This window comes from Halichoeres trimaculatus, unplaced genomic scaffold (genome assembly GCF_033239565.1).
Source record: "Halichoeres trimaculatus isolate MK-OKI-2021-1 unplaced genomic scaffold, fHalTri1.1 fHalTri1_scaffold_2, whole genome shotgun sequence".
NCBI classification, from domain to species: domain Eukaryota; kingdom Metazoa; phylum Chordata; class Actinopteri; order Labriformes; family Labridae; genus Halichoeres; species Halichoeres trimaculatus.
Window position 1 is genome coordinate 2,453,647 of NW_027437180.1, and position 21,869 is coordinate 2,475,515.

The 21,869-nt window shown below is 39.7% G+C and overlaps 1 long non-coding RNA gene across 1 annotated transcript in view; it reads right to left on the minus strand.

The window, feature by feature from the left end:
* Positions 1 to 21,869, minus strand: part of LOC141801706 (uncharacterized) — a 405,548-nt gene that overhangs the window by 250,629 nt on the left and 133,050 nt on the right. The window lies entirely within an intron of this gene.

Sequence of the window (21,869 nt, forward strand, 5' to 3'; positions counted from 1 at the left end):
ATGTAGCTGAGTACTGGCGTTAACTAAAGTTGTATTGTCAGGGAAACTTCTTACTTTGCTCCATTCCATATCTACTGCTGCTTTCATCACAGACTACTTCTGCTCTGAAGTCAGCTGGACGCTTTGTCTCTTTTCTATCTGATGTCTGTTCCCAGAGACAGTTAAGCATAGTTCTGGGTGTGGTCTGTCTAAACCAGGGGTAGGCCACCTTTTCCACGACTTCTCTCATGAAATCATTTTTAGATGATCCGTTTTAACAGTATTTCTGTAGTATTTCAACATGCTCATAGCAAAGTTGCTCCCTTAAACGTCTTCCATCACTGTATCTCACCACATGACCAAGAGCAGGACGTCCACGCTTTCATCCAGAGCCACTCTAAATACAGGAGCACTTCTGAGAGCAGAAGTTTGCTGTAGTGACCAGTGGCGTGGCATGAGGATTTTTTTTTTTGAGGAAGCCAAGTGAGACAGAGTCTGTTATCTGTATGTTTTTTAGGGAGTGGGGTACAGAAAAGACTATGCTGCAGTTTGCAAATCACTATTTCATGTAATGGAAAGACCTGTTAGAGCGCACAGAGAGCGCTTATTTTATTTACACACGCTTGTTATGTAATGGACACTTTGAACACCGACACGCCCTTTCACTCTCCCACCCTCAGTCACTCATTTGCACACGTACATTGTCCTCTTGACTTAGCTTAAACATCGTATTAATTTACTCAACCGCCCACTCAAATGCACAACCGGCTGCTCCATGCACACTGCTAATGTGCTAATCTCCGTGATTTCATTCAGTGGCTTGATAATGACGATACTGTGATTTGATTGGTTTGAGGCCAAAGACCGGGTGGTTTCTCTTGACACAGTCTTGGCCAATCACAGGTGAGCAGTGTCATGACCGCAGCCTCATCTGATTGGTTGATCATTCCTGTTTTTGTTTTTTTTTGTTTTTTCACCATGGGACGCTAACTCAGTTTGGCCTCCTTGCAGACAACAGTGTGCAATATGGTATTTTCACCACTCATTCGCCACAGAACATTTATGAGGGCGCAGTTTTACACATCATAAAATGCTCAATAAGTAGAGGAAAGAAATAAGGAAGAGATGGCAGTGGAAAAAAAAAAAGAGGAAGAATTATCGATACTGTTAAAAGGAGTTTTTTCAACAAATCACAGGTACAGTCTGAAAAAAGAGAGGGAGCATGGCTTCCCTTGGCCTCTGGGAGAAAACGCCACTGGTGGTGACTCGTTTTCTGCAATTTCACTAACTCACCATTCCGAAGCTCTTACATCTCTTTGATTCTGGACATAACTTTGTTTTTTATTTGGCAGTTCACCATTTTTTATTTCACTATGCAGTGAGAAAGGGTCTAACTTCCTTCTGTTGCCTGGTGTTTGATGGTATAGAATGTTTTGAATTTGTTCCTCTGTTTAGCATGCTTTGCTAATGCTGCTTTTACTGACCCCAGTTTATCCGTCCCATCTCTGAAATTTTTCCTTACTGTTTGGTCTCAAAAAAATGCTACACACTTGATGTCGTAGAAACCACACTTTCATAGCAAAGGGTGAATATCCCCTGAGCTCCTCTGGCAATTCATCCATACCCACAGCTATGTTGGACAGAATGACTGGAACTTAGTTTGTTTGCCATGATAACACTGCTACATAGATTTGGTTTCGAGCTAACCAACTGAACTCCCAAGAGATTTGTGGTGACGCGCTTGCAGGTCACGTTTGCAAACTTATATCGTCATGATTTAAATTTATTTATTTAATTTCTACATAGAAAAATGTACAGTGTGCTGAATAACTTGAGAAGTGTTAAAAAAAGTGTTTTTTTTTTTTTTTTTCATTTTAAAAACATTGACTGATCACATAGATCAGTGTTAGAGATGCCTGTGGACTGACACAGGAAACAGAGGGTCAGAGAGATCACACCTGACCTTCATCTTGCCTACAGTCACCTGGGCACTGTGTCCTCCTGATAAACTCTCTGCTTTATCATTTTCAGGTCTGCTTTGTCAACAGCACCACCTATGGGCTGAGAAAAGGGCCGGTAGAAACAGAATCTGAAAAATTATATTAAAACTTGACATGCTTCGGATAGAAAAACTGTATCAACACAATAACACGAGTTCAAATTGAATGTAAAATCTTGAAAATGCATTTGTTTTGCTGTATTTTATCCTTTTGGAGCATTCAACTCTGAGTTTCTAAAATTCAAAAATGTAATACACAGTTTTACTTTGCATGATTCACCTTCAGTTTTCAATGCAGTTTCAGTTCAGGGACACACACTTCAGTTGGGTCTGTGATGACCAGTCCTCGTGCACAGATTCCAAGAACTCCCATTCACAGAATACTCCTTTACAGTCTGTAGCTAAACTCCTCGACTGAGTCCTGTACCGCTCTGTGCTTACTGACACTCTTCTTTCAGTGGAGATGAAACAAAAGCTGCTTCTGGACGAAACAGTTAAAACTACAGGCCTGGCATGCTTACTGCAACCTTTTTAAGTGTCTCAGTGTTAACGTGGAAACGCAGATTTTTTTTCTCTCTGCATTTTTGTGTTTTGGGGTGAATCATTGTCATGTAAACGGGGTCTGTAGCTTCTTAAAGGCGCTCCTTCTTCCTGCCCTCTAAAGGTCTCTTGTCTCTTTATGAGGTCTTAAAGTGATACTCCGGGATGGAACAAGTTGGGTCCTATCACAAGGTTTAGGGCAGAAATTACCCCTACAGCAGTGTTTTTGTGAAGCAGAAGCCCAGAGCGCTCACACCAAACACCCCCTCCCTGCTCGTCAGACGGTTTCCTCTGCACTCAGACGGGGCCATATTTTACTTGACAAAAAACACAAATAAACGGACTCCTACCGAAAAAAATCTGATATCGGTCTGTATTCACGCTTTATTTAGAGAATTTTCAGCACATTACTTTCACACAAAAACACCGCTAAATAAGGCTCTAGCTCTCATCGTGTCTCTTCATCCTGGCAGACTACCTGCGTTTGTTTATATCTGGCAAGCCGCGCGCTCGGAATGATACACTAAGTGGCGAGCGCCTCGTAGCCAGCTGTGGCTCTGCAGCGGAGGTAGCGCCGTTTTACGTCACGATGAGAACTAGAGCCTTATTTAGCGGTGTTTTTGTGTGAAAGTAACGTGCTGAAAATTCTCTAAATAAAGCGTGAATGCAGACCGATATCAGATTTTTTCAGTGGGGGTCCGTTTATTTGTATTTTTGGTCAAGTAAAATATGCCCCGTCAGAGTGCAGAGGAAACTGGCAGAGGAGCAGGGAGGGGGTGATTGGTGTGTGCGCCCTGGGCTTCTGCTGCACAAAAACACTGCTGTAGGGGTAATTTCTGCCCTAAACCTTGTGATTGGACCCAACTTGTTCCATTCCAGAGTATCACTTTAAGAAGCTCTGTAAATATTTTTTATCTTATCAAGAATCCTAAGAAAAATCTTGGAAATTCAGCAAGTTTAAGATCTTTCTTTTAGCCTTAGGATGCTTTGTGAATATGGGCCAAAAACTCTTTATCTCCCCATACTAACAGCTATCATATGTGAGTGTATAGTCTCTCATATCTAAGTCCTCTGAGTCGTGGAGCTGCACTGTTAAACCAGCCATGCTCTGACACACAGGAAGGTGTCAGACTGAGTCTCCAGGAGCTCCTCCTAATGACCAGCTCTGGAAACTTTTCAGGGGTCAACATGAGAAAAATGGAACAAGTGACCCTCACGGTGAGTTCCCCTCCTGCGAGGTGCACAAAGAAACACAGAAACACAGAAACACAGAAACACACACACACACACACACACACACACACACACACACACACACACACACACACACACACACACACACACACACACACACACACACACACAAAATCTTCTTTAAACCATTTCTAACCCACAGTTCCCATCTGCAGCTGTCATCCACAGAAAGTTTTTCACTTTATACCTCAGCACAAAAAGCACTCAGCAGAAACTAGAGGAACCATCTGTTTGAGGCTGTTTTTCGGTTTTCAAATTAAGATGTTGTTCAGTCTGCGGCTGCTGTTTGGCTTCTTCCTGTTCCGACGTTACTTGGAAAATCATAAATGGCTCATTTGGCAAGACACTGTTGAAACTCAGGGCTGAAGTTACGCAAGTTAAAAAGAAACCATAATTAAAAACAAGAAGTGAATCAGAAGTTAAGAAAACTCATTTTTCTTTCGTTTACTCCAACTGAAAAATATTTTTCATCCTAAATGTAAAAAGAAAAAAAAAAAGTTTTAATTTTAGTCTTACCCAAGCTAACAAATGATTTTTCAGGGAACTTACAGAGTAAACTTTGGATGCTGCACTGGTAGATTCTTTCACTCTCTCAAGCATCCAGTGTTTTGGTTTTGGCTTTTAATATGTTGAACCAAGATACGCACCTTCTCCTGACAGTTTAGAATAAGTTAAATAAAACCTAATGGGATATTTTTTTCTATAAACAAACAAACAAACAAACAAACAAAAAAAATAGGGGGAAATCGTTTGTCTGAGTCTTTGTCAATGCCTGAGTTTGACTTTCATGTTTTAACCCAAACTGAGACGCTGTTGGACTGAGCGTCCACCCTCAGTGTCTTCTCTCTATTCGTCACTTTTACCAAACTTTGACTCAACTTTGCAGAACTTCCAAAGACCCTCTGTGGGAGAGTATCTCCTGGTTACTCCCCTGTTTGTCACAGAAAACTTTGCAGCTGGTGGAGGGAGCTTTGAGAGTCACTCAGGTTGTGATAAGCTATTTAAGAAGCCATTTATATTTCATTTCAATCAGCGCAAATCCACTCTAATTAAAAAAATTCATTGTAAACTACTCAACCTTTACGGGCAACTTCCCGTCCCCAATAATCAGGTGAAGTCATTACCGAGCGACCGCTAGCGCTTAATTTCTCTCCCCACTAAGTCCACTCTCTTTCCTGCATTTTTATTTCCTTCAGTGAGAACGCGGCAATGTAACGATAAGAGAAGTTGCCGGGGAAAAAAAAAAAAACCTTTAACACTTGAAGTAATTACTTCTCTTTGTGTCTTTCTTTTTAAATTAATTTTAATTACAGGCGTCAGCGTAGCCTGTGAATGTCCACTCTCTGCTAATCTAAAGTAATGTGACTGCTAATGAAGAGGGAATTGAATGTGTGGAGCCGAGCGGCCTTTGGCTGCGAGTCACTACCCTGCTGGCTCACTTACACAGTGGTCAAGGATACGTGGGCAGGTGGACACACACACACACACACAGTAGGGGCAGCAGAGGCTTAAAACACAAACTGGAGCTCCCACATCCCAAACACACTCTCTGTATGATTAGTGTTAATAAGTTCGTACGGTCGCACAGAGAGTGAGTGTGAATAATTAACAAAGCAGTAAATCCTTTCTTACAGGAACATTTGGCTCGGCTCAACCCCGGCACATGTTTTCATTCAGGCAGGAGCACGGACGAGCAAAGGCTGTGTGTTCATGTGGTTCAGCTGCTCTGCGAGGATTTCTAACTTTCATTTTTCCACGATCGAAGCCTACGTCGCCGTCTCTGACTACATTCGCTTTTTACGACTCTTTACTTAACGACAGATTTTGGTTAATATGCAAAGCCAAGAAGTTGTCTTTTATTGTATTTCTCTTTTAATCATTTGGAAAATTTGGTCACTTTTGTATCAGAGTTTATGATAATATATTTAAATCAGCAGCTTTTTTCCCCACAATGTTTCAAGGATTAACCCTTGGTTATAAAAAAACTGTGACAAAATATTCTGTTTCCCTACTGAGCGCCCAACCCGTCAAAATAAAAGCGGTGCTTTCTTCTAAGTGGTGAGGTGTGTGTGTGTAGCAGTCGACTACACTGTAGAAAATGATATTCCAACTGACCCAAACATAAAGAGAAAACACTGGCTATGTTTACATGCTGTCAATATTGGGATAAAGGTCAATATTCCAGTTTCTGAAACAAACAGAATGTTTTTGAGTGTATGGCAGGGAACAGAGTTTCATTTTGATTGGATAGCACACATTTCACGCGTGGAAAACACTTCCAAATATGGGTTTGGCCTGTCTCGAGCCGCACTTATCAGCAGCTGTGCTCGCTGCATACGAATAGAAATATTTCTAATATAATAAAAAGTACCCAGCTTCGTGTGGACAAGGCCACAGAGACTACAAAGGTACAAGAACAATCAGCACAGGTGTGAAAGGAGACACAGGTGAAACACATGACGGGCAATCACACAAGAGGGAAACACAAGGAGAAATAAACCAAACACAAGGAAACTAAAGACAGAGACAAGAAAAATCCAAAATGCCGAAACACTAAGAATAAACAGAACAAAGAGCCTACACCTGACTGAACCGACACGGAAGCACAACGAGCAGGATCTACAAACAGAAGAGGGAACACAGGGAAACACCAGACAGGAATAATGAAGAATAATCACAAATAAAACTCAAGAAACACAAGAACACAAGTAAGATGAGGAAATGAAAAACCCAAAACCAAATCACAACATTAATGTGTTGTTTTGACAAGTTTAAAGCTGATTTTGATTCTAACTCTTGTTCGTCACAGTCCAAAACACCGTGGTGGTTAAACCCTGAGGTTTCCTGTACTTTGATAGATTCATCTGAAAACAAAGTTCAGAAATTATGAAATGCTTTCAAAGTGAGACGATTTACAGACTTGAGCCACTATGAGTCATCAGAGATGATGATGCACTTTAAAAGTAAATGTCAGTGGCCTTAAGACCTTAGCCTAAGACCTAACACTAAGATCTTACCCTAACACCTTACCCTAAGACCTGACCCTAAGACCTGACCCTAAGACCTGACCCTAAGACCTTACCCTAAGACCTAACCCTAAGACCTTAGCCTAAGACCTAACCCTAAGACCTAACCCTAAGACCTGACCCTAAGATCTTACCCTAAGACCTTACCCTAAGACCTTACCCTAAGACCTAACCCTAAGACCTTACCATAAGACCTAACCCTAAGACCTAACCCTAAGACCTTACCATAAGACCTAACCCTAAGATCTTACCCTAAGACCTTACCCTAAGACCTTACCCTAAGACCTAACCCTAAGACCTTACCCTAAGACCTAACCCTGTGACCTAACCCTAAGACCTAACCCTAAGACCTAACCCTAAGACCTAACCCTAAGATCTTACCCTTACCCCAACCCTGTGGTCATTACTCTTTTATCCAAAGTCCAACCTATTGGAGGTGGGGCAGGTTTATAGTCTCCACACTAAGAGCTCTCGGGTGCCCTATAGAAATAAGAGCTGGGGTGTGCCTCTTTTAGTGTGAACTTACAATCTTGTCTTCTAAACTGCCAATTTAAAAAAAAAAAAAAAAATCACCCTCTTTTGTGTGCTACAGTGTGTGCTGTAGTGAAATCAGCAATTCGGACATACCAGACTGCAAATATGTTTATTTCTGCTGTGAAAACAGCTTTTTTTGGCTTGGTGTGTGTGTGTGTGTGTGTGTGTGTGTGTGTGTGTGTGTGTGTGTGTGGATTCCTGTACTTTTAGAACCAGCGTCAAGCGGACACTGGAGAAACAGCAGATTTGAGCTTTGAATCTCAGCATTCTGCATGAAGGGACGTCTGCACTGAACCTGAAGCTGAACCTCAGTCAGACTTCCAGAGAAGGCTCCCCTCATCCCCACCCGTCCAGGACGTCTCCATTGCCCGTGGGAACTCTGCAGTGGTTCCAGCTCAGACTGTGGATGACCAGCTGCCCCTCACTACGTCACAGTACTTTGACTCTTGCTCTTACAGAAAGAATAAATCCTCTCTGCAGCAGGGTCAGGATGCAACAGTTTAAAACACTGGAAGTTGGTTTTAAAGCTGCAGAATGCACAGACTCAGGACATGGTCCAGTAACATCTCATTTATAAAATCTCCTGGGGTGTCCGACCTCATCAAAGTGAACAAAAAGGACTTGAGGGAGTGACTGTATTTTGCTGGGTCTCTTAAACGTTATTGCACTTGCTTCGATCTGTGTTTGTGTCATAGAAACTCATCTGCCTCTTATTGCTGTTGCTGAGTCTTCGTTTGAGCCCAGTTTGGTGCAGTGGAGTCAGATCCACTCCAACCTGAGTTCATTATTTCACAGCCTATCATTCACTCTGCACATTTCTCTCAGTGGCACTCAATACAATGAGAGAAAAAGATTTTTAATTTCAAAACACAACCTTCACATTTTGCTTCAATACCCAAAACAGAATGGATATGCTGAAACAGTCTGAGAATCAAAAGTGAAAAACAGCAGCAGATTTTAGCTCAGCTGGCTTCACATCGTTTGCTTATTACAAAGTGATGTTTAAAAAATAAAACGGGAGGACAGTAACTTTGGTATATCCTCTGGACTACATCATGGCAAGACTCAGACATCTGAGTTCAAATTTCCTCACACTGGCCCTCATTTCTCAACCTTGTGTGGGAATTGGCAGAGAGTTGAGTGATCAGGTGTTGATAAATGCTGTGGCTGAAAACAATCATAATTCAAATAAAATGCACCTTACTATCCAAGGTTGAGCTGCCGGACCTGAGCCAGAGTTTATGACATGTAGGAACTCCTTTTCACTATACCAGACTAGGACGCCTATAAAGCATTTCTGCCCTCAGTACAAGTCATTTAGTTCCTTCATTGCCCCACAATAGCGTTCTCAATATCCTCATTTTAGGCCATTCTGAAGATCTCGTTGAAACGCTCCGTTTCCAGAATGACCTCCAGTAACCTCGCAACGTCACAGCCCTTTGTGCTCTGATTGGTCAGTTCTATCAGAGGGGCGGAGGGGGTAGAGCCAGGGGGCAGTTTTTGCAACATGGCAGTATTTACAAAATCGCAACATTGAATGGGGCAGACCGAGCGAGTTTGCTGTTTGCCAAAACTTCACCGTTAGGCATTGATAGCACTAATAAAATGGCAGAGTGTAGGATACGTCCTTTTGTATTGGACCCCGAGTCAGACCCGGACGGTTCTGCAGCTCAGGAGGAAGAAAATCCACCTCGACACAGATCATCTCAGGACGCTTCAGTGTGGTGAGTCAAACCAGTACTGTAACATGTATAGATAAGATTACTACAATAAAAAGAAAGGATCCTCGTTTCATCACAATGGTCGAAATCTCGCGGCCAACTGGCAATGACCTATTTTCAGAGGCATCAAATCTCATTCTAGAATATCAGAAAAAATACAATATCTCATTTTTGGAAAATTCAGGGGGTGGAAGGCCTTGTTTTCAAATGTATTATATTATATGTAAGTATTAAATCAGGGACCAGCATGATATGTCCCCTTTAAAGCTCTTCTCTCTCAGATGGAGTCTGATGGTTATTGGGCTGCAGTCGGCTCCAGTCACTGCCTCAATCTGGGTCCAGGATAGTCCAGTGTCAATCGACCAATCAGATCCTTCCACTCAGCTCTGGTGAAATGTTTTTGGGTCTACCTCTGGACTTTTTTTTGATCCGTAACCCTCAGGATCTTTGAGGAAATTCCAAATGGCTATCTCACTGCGTCCAACCTCACCAGTGATGGCGTGTTGTGAGAGGCCTTGGTGACGCAGCTCAACAACAGAGAGAACGCTTTTTAGCCTTCGCCATCAGGAGGTCATGACAGGTTTTACACTGCACTATGTAACTTTATATAAAATGTTATGATGCAGTTTGATTTTAATCTATTTTTATTATCATACTTTTTTAGTATTATTTTAAATGACGTACTTATGGTTTGCACTTTAAATCAAAGAGCCCTGCTTTTTATCGTACCTCCTCCTTTTTTATTTGTGTCTTCATTCTGTAAAGCACTTTGAATAGCCTCACTGGACAGATCAAGCCTCATTGCCTTGCCTCACAAAATAACCAACAAATATTTCATCTTACACCACGCACGTCCAGAGTCAGGCCCAGGGGCAAGCATCGCCCCAGGTCCATTTTCATACGGCCTCCAGCTTTTATCTTACGATGTATTAATTACGACACTGAACTGAGTCATGTTCTAAATGATGTGGACTGAGCATCAGCTGCTTGTATGAAGCTGAAGCTCTGTTCATATTGCAGAAACGCAACAACTCTTCCAGCTGTTGTGGAGTCATCATGATGAGAACTCTTTGAGTTCAGAAAATACATCAGAGGGAACAAGACCAGAAATGAAACAGAAAAACATTTCAGGCTGTAGGATCAGAAATATTTTGGTCTAAAAATGTTGTTTAAGGTCAAAATAGTCTGAATATGAAAAACAGTCCTGATCCAATCCAGATCCTGATCCTGCCATACAAACATCCTGATATATTTTCTCCATACTGCCTCCTAATGGAGAACATATTCCTTGGTCAGAAGCAGAGTTTGCTGATGTTTATGCAGCATGTATCACTGCAGAAACTGACCACTGATCATCTGGGATCAGAGACACCTGAGGGACAGGTGAGCTTTGACTTCATCAGTCTGGGATGGTGGAACAAGGAGGTTTGAGCTCACTGAGGGACTGATTTTACAGACATCACTAAAAGAAAGAGTTCACACATCGAGCATTTAGATATCACTTAAACAGTTCAAAGATATGTCAGTAAGAGCTGCTGGACCTCACTCTGTTTCACTAAATCAGACATCTTTGAAAAAAAAGTTTTGACGGTTACTGTTTCACTTTGTAAAATAATACTAATTAATTTGTACAGTTTACCTAGTTAATTAATTTATAATAGATCCAAATGCACAAACACATATGAATCGATCTATCTACCCACACATATGTTCACATGCAGACAATCAGATAGAAAAAGTTAAGTCTGAAAGAAAAATGTTCAGGAGGTTCAGTGTTGTTGTTGTTGTTGTTGTTGTTGTTGTTGTTTTTTCTTTTCTTTTTTTTTTTTTTCTTTTAGCAAAATCAGAGTTTTCAGGAATGAAAAAATGGATAAATTAAAAAAAAATAGATAATGAAAATTGCAAAAAAAAAAAAAAAAAAAAAAAAAAAAAGGTAGGCCCATCTTCAAACTTTCTTCCATGGTGTTAATCCTCTTCCTCCCTTATGGAGCTGTGACATCAGTGATCACTTTGCTTAAGGATTTCTTTATGGTGAAACTATATGAATTAAACTGTTCTTTAACAGGTTTCCTCTAATGCTGTATAATGACTCAGGTCTTATATCATGAGTGTGAAGAATGGACTGGTTAATGTTTCCATTTGAAGGCATTAACTCTCCAGCTCAGAGGGTTAAAACTCTATCAGGCTCCGTGATAATCTTAGTTCTGCTGGAGATGTTTTAAATCAGTGATAAGATCAGGGTTAATGAATCCTCTAGGATGATGGAGACTGTTTTAAAACCTTCAGCAAAAAGCTGAAGAGCACCATAACGTATGTGAGGGTGAATGACCTGTCTTAATCTGTCAGAGCTGGTTCCACATGGAACCAGATGATAAAATCTTTCAGTTAAAGTTTTTTATACAGGAGTTTTCAGGCCCCTTTGACGACTCTTTTCAGGTGTATCTACCAACTTTTGGAGCCTTTCTTTTGAGTCACTTGTTGTTCTCTCTTTAATGATGCTATCCCTCACTCTTACAGTGTCCCACATTTACATTGTGAATTATGCAAATTAGGTGATGACACCATTCACTTCTGTGGACTTTTAGGACAGCCAAGAGCTACCCTTCAAGGTTACAGTCAAAGAAAATCCTCACACTGACCCTGAAATTAAGACTGTTATTGTGGAAAGCACAGGTGAATTTACAGTGAATAGGTGTTATGAATAAATGTAGGCCGGAAATTTTAATCAACAATAACAACAGAATTTAGAAAGGAATAATTAGTGGTTAGCAGGGTTTTCTTTTGGCTGAATGAAAGTGTCCTTTGCCTCAGCATTTAAAGCAACACAAAATGATTTTCTTCTTCTTTTCTATTTTTTTTTTACCGTACATCGTAGAAGGAAATGTGATTGAGCTCTGCTATTGCACTGGAAAAATTAATTGGTCGAATCTGTTAGTGAGCTGTTTGACTCTCTGACTCGTCTCCTACTGATGCTGTGTGAAGCTGAGCTCTCAAAGAGAATCCGTACACTAAACTCTGGTTTGAACACACTGAGCGGAGCAAGTTTCACTGAAGATTGACACTCACCACAAATCCAAAAAAACATGAATTTAATATTTCAGATTTAACATTTTTCAGTTAGTGTGTATGAGTCTGTGAGTGTGTCTTTATGTGGTCACCTCTTTGTTCCAACTTCACCGTCCAGCTCTACAGACGGTGAAAACAGCCCCACAACCCACGTTCAGATGCTCACAAACTGTTTTTGGTGTAAAAAAAAAAAAACACTTCAAGGCACCTGCTCACTTATTTTCACCACTTTCACACTATAATGTCAAAATACAACCACCTTCTTTTTCCATTTTTTTTTTTTTTTTTTTTTTGGCACCATGAGCTGTGATTGGCTGCTGGAATCCCCGCAATGCAACACAGCAAGAAGAAATAGGTCACTGCTCGACTTTTTTTCAACTGAAGCTGCAAAACAGGAGAAAGTGCTGGAACCTCACCGCTCGCTAAGAGTTGGAAATCTGAGACTGAATGAAAAGATTATCTGCCAAGATTTTTAGTTTATTCTAGGATTTAGAAACATAGTACTGCAGGGTCATTCTTTAAATGCCGTGCATTTTGCATCCCCAGCCTAAATGCTGTATTTTCTGAAAATAATAGAATATATATATATATATATAACTTTTTATTTTAGTGAAATTCCACTAATTATCTGTTAAAAACACAAGGATATAACTCATAAAACTGAAACAGTTTTTTTTAAAATACCGTTTAAAAAATTAAAATGTGCTATTTTGCCATGTCCCCAGTGCCCTTTCCACTGTTTCGTTCAAGAAAATTATTTTGTTAAACAAAAATTATATTTTTGTCTAAAATTGTAGTTTAATATTTGTCCCTGGATTTAGTGTCCACCGTGTTATCCTAAGTTACTGTACCTCTAAGAAGGCTCCACCCACATCAGCATGATGCAGTCTTTTGATGTGATGTCATTCCAGAGGAGGGAAATTCAACAGCGGTAAGATTACTCACTTTTCTTTTGTTCATTTTATTATAGTTACTCTTTTATGATGAAGATCTAATGTGGTTAATCATAAAATGTCCACCGTGTGTCCCAGTTTTATGAAGAAAATGATCAAATATCATAATTTTAAAAGGTTCCTGGGTAGAAATGTTGATATCTTGTCAGCCATCCAGAATCCTGTTAGCTTAAATGCTAATGAAGCTATGCTAAAAGCTATTTGTGTTGTAAAATGTCCATGGTGTTATTGTCCACCATGTTATCCTTATTTGGATAACACGGTGGACACAACACAGTGGACACATCCATTGTGACTTATATTTTTAAAACTTTAAAAAATATATATTAAATTTAGCAGATTGAGATTGACCTTTATGCTTTTCGTAAAGCTTAGAGTCATGTAATTTAAGAAGAGACATCAAAATAAAATTTTTAAAAGGATTATTATTATTATTTTTTTTACCATTTCTATGACCCAAAAGGCACCGCATTTAAAGAATGAAAATTCAAGTAAACCCTGTGATGTCACAAATCGGCGACATACCCTGTCAGGTCTCGATACATCTAAGATGACCTTTGAATCCCACTAATGCCCATTGATTCACATTCTACACATACTGAGGGTCATATCACGTGCACTATGTTCCTGTATAATGGGCAGTGGGTGAACTTATAACTTATTTATAACTATTGTATGAACTATAATTAAATTTACAATCCACACTCAATTTAGCATCCGCAAAATCACACAAGATCTTTTCTTTTCTATAATGGTAAATTAATTCAGACAGTGAGGGGTTAAAAATTAATTTCCAACAATTTGAAAACAACGGACAGAAAAAAGAATTGTAATGAGCTGTGTTTGGTTTAACAGTTCAACATTGCCTGTGTTTCCAGCTCTACCCCTCCCTAAAATCCTAAAACAGTGTCATGGACGACATGACGAAAATTTGATCTAAAGCTTCAAGAATGATGCAAACTTTAGTGTCTTTTCTTCACGATAGAGATCTATGATGCGAATTTTAAATTATGTTGGGTAGAAATCCAAATATTTCCAGATGTTTGGATGGAGATGCTTTCCCAGCACTGTTTGCGGAATTTTCTGTTGCTCCTTTTCTTTTTTTACACCACCAGTAATTTTGATTTGACGAGATTTTCTTGATGTACATTTTCTATCTTTGTGGTTGAACATCTCCTTAAATTCTCGTAAAAGCAGCTTCACAAAGTGTAGCTGCTGAAAACGAACCAAGACGGCAAAAAACAAAGATTTCCAATTGGATTTAAATAAACGTGATTTCGGCCAAATTGGTGATTTGTTGGAGCACAAAATGTGACAGCACGGTGGTGTGAGGTTCAGGTGCTTGTTTGAAGAACAGAAACTACAGTTTTACTCCAGTTTAGAGAGTTTTCACGTGGTTTTGTCCTGTACTGCTTCATCATTCCTCACGCAGAGTCATGACTCTCAGGACACAGACCTTGAGAGGTCAGGGCGACTTTAGTTCACGGTAATGAAACACTGCTGTGTGAAAACAGTCGCTCTTTGTGGAAACAAAACAAGAGGAGTGACGGTGAGGTGAGGATGGTAATAATCGCATCAATACAGAGTCAAGTCAGGCGTTGGGAGGAATAATGTGAGGGCCTCTCACAGAGTGATTCCTCCAACAATGACAGAGTGGAAGAGGATGAAGACGTCAATGGCACTCAGCGTTTAAGAGTCCACTTCAAGACAAGTGTTTGTTGAGCTCCACAAGAGCTCCAACCGTGATAGGAACCCATCTTTCTCTCCAGCACCTGCTGACTGAATCCATTCTCACACCTGAGGCACAGAGGCGACTTTTCTGTCACACAATCACTTCTCCTCTAACGTAGAGGGGATTTAAGAAAGAGGACAGAATCAGGAAAAAGATTTTCTGCTTTTGACAAATTAAAAAGTTAAAGAAACGGCAAAAGGAGCGGCGTTTCTGTGCTGGGTCTGCAGAATTTAGATCTAGAACCCAACACAAGACCAAAACCAGCAGGACCTGAAAGCTGCAGCCAGCTGCTGCACACACACATGCACACACACTCCTGCAGCATCAAACACGCTCATACCTCCTCGGTGGTTCATCCCGCTGCAATCCTCCCCTCCGCCATTTTGTAGGAACGCAGAAGAGGTGCAAAAAAATCCCCAAAATGTCCGCCACGCTACATGAACTTAAGAAATTCAAAAGCCAAAATAACTCCACTCTTCAGGGAAAAAAGAAAATTAATCCATCCCATTTTTTTTTTAATGTGAACTGATTTTTCAAAAGATGTTGGAAATAATTTTGGTCTGCAGTGAAGCTCATTTACGTTGTGTCTGCAGCATCTGTGAGCTGATGTTATCCGTGTTGCCGGCGACTTGATGAGCTCTGTGGAAACTCATCCCTGGGGTTGTTGGGCTGAGGGCCGTAATAATGCCATCCCTCTCCCTCTCTGTCTTTATCTTTTCAGAGATTTGTGTGTGTGATAGAGGCCTCAGTGAGAGACCAAGCGCTAACCTTTACTGCATTGGCTCACACTTAATCCCCTCACCCTGGGGTGACTGGCACACACACACACACACGCTCACACACACACACACACACACACACACACACACACACACACACAACACTTCTCCCTCCCTCACCATGCAACCCCCCCGTTCCTCATCGACACATAATGAAGCAGCAGCACAGTCACACCCCGACGCTGTGTGTTGACTCATGAGGCTGATCCTGGTTTAGATTCAGTTTGCATGCAGATCACTGGTGAAGACGGTAGAAACAAACCCAGGGATCGATCACTGAGCACGGTGTGTGAACGTCGTTTCACCTGTTGAATCAGACTCATGGATCGGCTCTGTCTTCTTTTCAGTGTCTGTTCTGTGAGTTCCTCTCGTTAATCATCCCTGATGCTCAGTCATGATTTTTTTTTTTGATAATTTCATGTAGTCAAAAAAACATACAAACAAACAAACAAACAAACAAACAAACAAACAAACAAACAAACAAACAAAAAACACATGGGAACAGACACGAGTCAGCTTTGGCCTCAAATTCCAGGTAGAGCAGCATGATTTAAATTTAAAGTTGTTGATTGTGATTATCTTGGTCAATAAATCGCTGTTCTACAATAGAAAAAAACAATATGATTTTGCATGCTTGATTTTTGAGACACCTATAGGTATTATTGGACACTTTAAAATATGAACTTTTCGATTAAACACAATACCGCTTCTTTTTTTTGTTTTTGATTTTTTTTTTTTAATTTTCGAAATTCAGCTATTTTTGTATACTACTTTTTGGCGCACAACAGTAGGCCCAATGATCAGTTAAATTTTAGTTTTTTGGGATTTGTTTTACTTAAGTTTCATCTTTAAAATTTTTTTTAATATATATATATATATATATATATATATATATATATATATATATATATATATATATATATGTATATATATATGTTTGAGCTGAAGCCTGTTGATTCTGTAACTTAAATACGTACCAAGATTTATGCATTAAGAAAAAAAGTGATTTCATTTTTTGTTTTTTTTTTTTAAACCAAACAAAACAAAAAGGTATACATTATTAATTTCAAAATTTAACCAAAGAAAGTTTGTACAGTACTAATTTTGGCGCTCTATAGTAGGCCTGCTGTTTGATTATATTTTCGTTTTAAATGATTTAAAAATAATAATTATACTTTTGTGTAAGTTAACAAAAAAAAAAAACAGTGTTGTCATTTGTTATAGCTGTAGCCTGTTGATTCTGGGATGCTGCTGTATGTATATATATATATATATATATATATATATATATATATATATATATATATATATATGCCCTGGTCAGGTGGTCAGGGCACCCCAGTCTAAAAAACGGTAATACGCCCCTGCACCTTGGTGCAGGTACATTATTTTGCTCTGCTTATCAATGGATTGATTTCTGTTGAATGGATGGTTTCATTTATCCAATAAGACGTGTTACAGTGAAAGATGGAGTACAAGGTTCACACAGATAAAAGTCAAAAAACTTCTCATCATCCATGGCCATGCAGCTCCAGTCAGTGACCAGTCTTTCTTCCTTCAGACAACATTCACAAATTATGATCCCTCCATATCACCAAAAAGAGGGGATTTCCTACAGTAGGGTGGGGTGATCTGAGAAAAACTGTTGTTTATTTCTTCACTATCTAAATCTAAATGTGATCAGAGTTTGTTTGTTTTTTTTGTTTTTTGTTTTTTTTTGAAGAGCGACAGGCTTTACACTCGAGTGTCAGTCACTACATCAGTAACCTGCAGGTGAACCAAATAGAGTCCCAGCCTTATAAATGTCTCAGTGAAAGATCTGAAGCAAATTCCTTAAAATTGTCAGTCAGAAAGCAGAATCTTGAAGGAAAGGGGTTTGAACATTTACCAATAAGAGGTCTAATTTATATAAAACTCTTTGTGCTGTTGAAACATATCATGAAGAACGTCAAAAAGGCAAAAAAATAGTTAAATGACACTTAGTTTTTTTCACAGAGTCAGCACAGACGTGCGTCAGAGGTGTTGGTATGTTTGTAAAGACAAAGGTGAACATTTAGGTATTTAAACCATAAATCACAGGCTATTGTGCCATTATTTGAGTGCATGCCCTGAAATGGCAATTCCGATTCAACTATTTGTACTAATGGCAGGGCAGTGCTTTGTGTTAGGAGTGTTAGAGTCAGACCACATCAACAGAGACCGAGACATGACCCAGAGCAGAGCACATACAGACCGTGGATCATTCAGAAGCCTTTATGAAAGTGAACTAAATAAAGCAATACCTTTGTTTTCAAAGTTTACTTTAAACTTACTGTAAACAGCAGAAAGCATAGCCTCTGATTTTTTTTTCCTTTTAAAAGCACCACATAGCAAAATTTAATTAATTTAATTAATTTAGAATTTGTTCATCAAACTTAGAGTCAAAATATGTCAATAAATCCCACAACTGCTTTATTTATAGAGGGAAAGTTAAGAAAAGTGCATTTGCTGCACTCATTTCCAATAGTTCATGCCATATTTCTTTTTTTTTTCTCTGCATCTGTCACTGTGTTGTGTTTAGTAATTAGTGTGATGAGATATTTTGACCAGAAATGAGATGATGGGAAAATGTGCATTTTCGCTGAGGTCTGATCCACCAGAGACCTGCAGAGATTTTCTCAGAGAGACATCACATTCAGGAACATGAACCGCCTCAGTCTGAGGCTGAACAAAACCCGTAAAAACTCTTTGAAGCTGACAAGAAATAAAGACTTTTTAGAAGTGTGTGACCAGCGTCTTATAACAGACATTAGGTTCAGTCCAGTGTGACAGACTTTGGTCCTGCTTGGTTTCCACCTGGACGACACTGTGTGAGACCTCCATCAATGTGTGTCAGAATTTGTTTTCATGTGTTTTACTTTTCTGTAATGATGTTAAGTGAGAAAAATTTATGTTCTGCATAAAACTCCAAGTGTTTTAATTGTGTCACTGAACTGAATTGTTAACTAGAAGATGAAAACATTTACATTTTCTGTAAAGACGCAAACCAAAGTCTCCATCTGGACTGTGCACAGGCTGCTTGTATAAAACTACAGCTCTGTGCATTCTGCAGAAACTCAACAGCTCTCACAGCTGAGGAAGAGGAAATCAGAAATATTTGGGTCTAAAGATGTTGTTTTAGGTCAAAATTGTCTGAATCTGAAAAACAGTCCTGATCCAATCCAGATCCTGATCCTGCCATAAAACCATCCTGTCATATTTTCTCCATATCGCCCCCTACTGGAGAACAGAGTTTGCTGATGTTTACGCAGCAGGTAACACTGCAGAAAACTGACCACTCATCATCTGGGATCAGAGACACCTGAGGGACAGGTGAGCTTTGAGCTCTCTGAGGGACTGATTTTACAGAAATTACTCAAAGAAAGAGTTCACACACAAAGTATTCAGAAGTTACTTTAAAGCTCCATGAATATGTCAGAAAAAGCTGCTGGACCTCGTTCTTTTTCACTCAAGCAAACGTCACCCTGCAGCTGCTGTCCGCCTCTAAAAAAACAACTCCATTTTGAATAGGAAAATGAAAAAAAGGTCATTTCCAAGTATCCTCCTAAGACCTGAGCTTTTCTCTGGGTTGCATGTTTGATTCCTCCTTGCTATTTGGGATAAGTAAGACCTAATAAGTCTACCAACTGAACTTGGCCTGGGCAGTGTCCTTATATATTGGGATGCACCGATGCTGATCCATGTATCAGGTATTGATGTATCGGTGCCCCTCAAAACTGGATCCATATCAGTGGAAAGAGGCTGATCCATGGTGCTGATCCAGGTAACCAGATCTGCTCTTGTGTTTTTCTGGCGCTCCTTGGTTTGTTGAATTGTTGCCTCTGATGCACCGTCTTTGATTTTTACTTTTTCACCACTCTACAGTGTATAAAAGATTAGAATTTAAAAATAATTTCTTTACATTCTGAAGCTTTGTTTTGCCATAAACAATTAAATCTTTTATAGTTAAAAAAAAATATATATATATATATATATATATATATATATATATATATATATATATATATATATGTACTTCAGTAATAGTTTTTTGCCTTTCACCCAAACATTACCAGTCTGATCCCACAGTAGGACATGCAGATTAGTATTTCACACTGGTATCAGATCTGTATCAGCTGATACCAAAAGCCCAATTTTCTGTATCTGTCTCTCCTTAAATGTGACCAATAGGTCAAAGTTTTTGGTAACGCTTTATATTAAGGTCCTGTAATGAGCATTAATCAGACCTTTGTAAGTACTTATAAGATGCTTATTAACATTATTTGTTTATCAGACTATATAACTGCTTAATAAGTGTTAAATAAGGTCATTGTAATAGTTACTACAAGACAACTTAATGTATAAGCTATATGGAACCTAACCCTAACCCTCTTTGTTTTTTGTCTTCTGCTTTTGTCTCACATGAGCCCTACTCCAGCCCTTCCCCTAAACCTAACCATTCAGGGCCCCATGCCTAAACCTAACCTGTGGGGCCTCACCCTTACAATGACCTTATTAAACACTTATTAAGCAGTTATATAGTCTTATAAACAAATGATAATGTTAATAAGCATCTTATAAGTACTTACAAAGGTCTTATTAATGCTTATTACAGGACCTTAATATGAAGCGATACCAAGTTTTTTTTTTTTTTGAATGAAGTATTGTGGTTCAGTGAGGAAAAAATGTAATGTATACAGATGTGGACGCTGGGTCTTAGGAGGGTATAAATCAGAAATCAAAGACTTCACATGAAGTTTGTCAAACCAGAGTGTGCAATGGAGAAATCAAAGGTCATGTATCCAAAGGGATAGGTACCTTTCTCATTTGAAACGATATAGTACTGCTCAGTACCTGGGAATCAGTATTGGTACTCAATGGTACCAGTTTCCGGTACTTTTGTGTGTTTATGTGGTGATAAATATTAATTTGCTTAATTATAAAATATCAAAGTTTTTCAGTTAAACATTAATTCCTCAATATATAACCCAGCAATGCTGTATTTACCTGCTCTTCCACTTCCTCACAGTCAGAGGGATGCATCTAGGTACCTGAACATGGTTCTGTGGATTTTATCTGAACATGTACTCAGTACTACCAATGGAATGAAGTTGGTACCAATAAAAGTACATAATTAAGTACCTATCCTTATGTATCCATGGTTACTCTCAGTCAAATAAGGCCTCTCCGGATTCTCAGTGAACAGATTTTTACCTGTGGTGTTAGAGAGGAACAGTAGAGAAAGAAGTGAAGCAGTATGAATGAAGGAGGCAGAGGTTCATCAAACAGGAGCAGCAGAGACCAGCTGAGAGCTTCAGGAGTGTGTGTCCAAACCTCTGACCCCTTTCCTCATGCACTGATTTTATTCCTTACACAAACAGGCTGAAGACTGATGCATCACATCTTCATAAAGCAGCATTTTTGCTCTTTGGTGTTTTTTTCTTTATGATGTCTCACTTTTTGACTGCTTTAAGGAGAAATGATCTGATCTCCAACCTCTCACTCCACTCTGTCTGCTATCAACCATCATCTGTGACAAACCAACAGCTGTCCACACACTGCAGCTTGAGCCCGGACACACAAACACACACACACACACACACACACACACACACACACACACACACACACACACACACACACACACACACACACACACACACACACACACACACACACACACACCTCAGAGTGATGATATTGTCTCTTACTAAGCAACAATGCTGTCCACTGCTGGAAGCTCAGACACACACACTGGCTCACACACACAGGCACACACACCCCTTGATACCCTCTATAGGAGGGCGGGTTCAGCGGGTAGGGAGCCGAACCCCTCTGTGGAGCTTTGGATTATGGGATAGCAGCATGACGCAAGGGGTGAAAGAAGAGAGGGGTGTGGAGGGTGAGGAGGGGAGGAAGGAAGGGAGGAAGGAAGGATGGAGACATAGAGGGAGGAGGAAGAGGATGGTTTGAAGTAGAGAAAACAGGAGGGGGAGGAAAAAGGGGAGGGTAGAAAAATGAAGAGGAGGAAGGAGCTCGAGGGAAGAGGAGGGAAGAGGAGGGAAGTGGGGAAGACAAAGGGTGAGGAAAGGATGCAGAATAACTATAAAAGAGAAAGAAAGAAGGGAGCAAAGTGTGAGCAGAAAAAGGGAAGACAAACAAGGACCAAGAGGAAGGAAAGAGGAAAGAGGAGGATGAAAGTAAGAGAAAGGGGAAAAGGCGGGATTCAGAGGGAAAAAAGAGGGAGGAATAAATTGAATTGACTTAC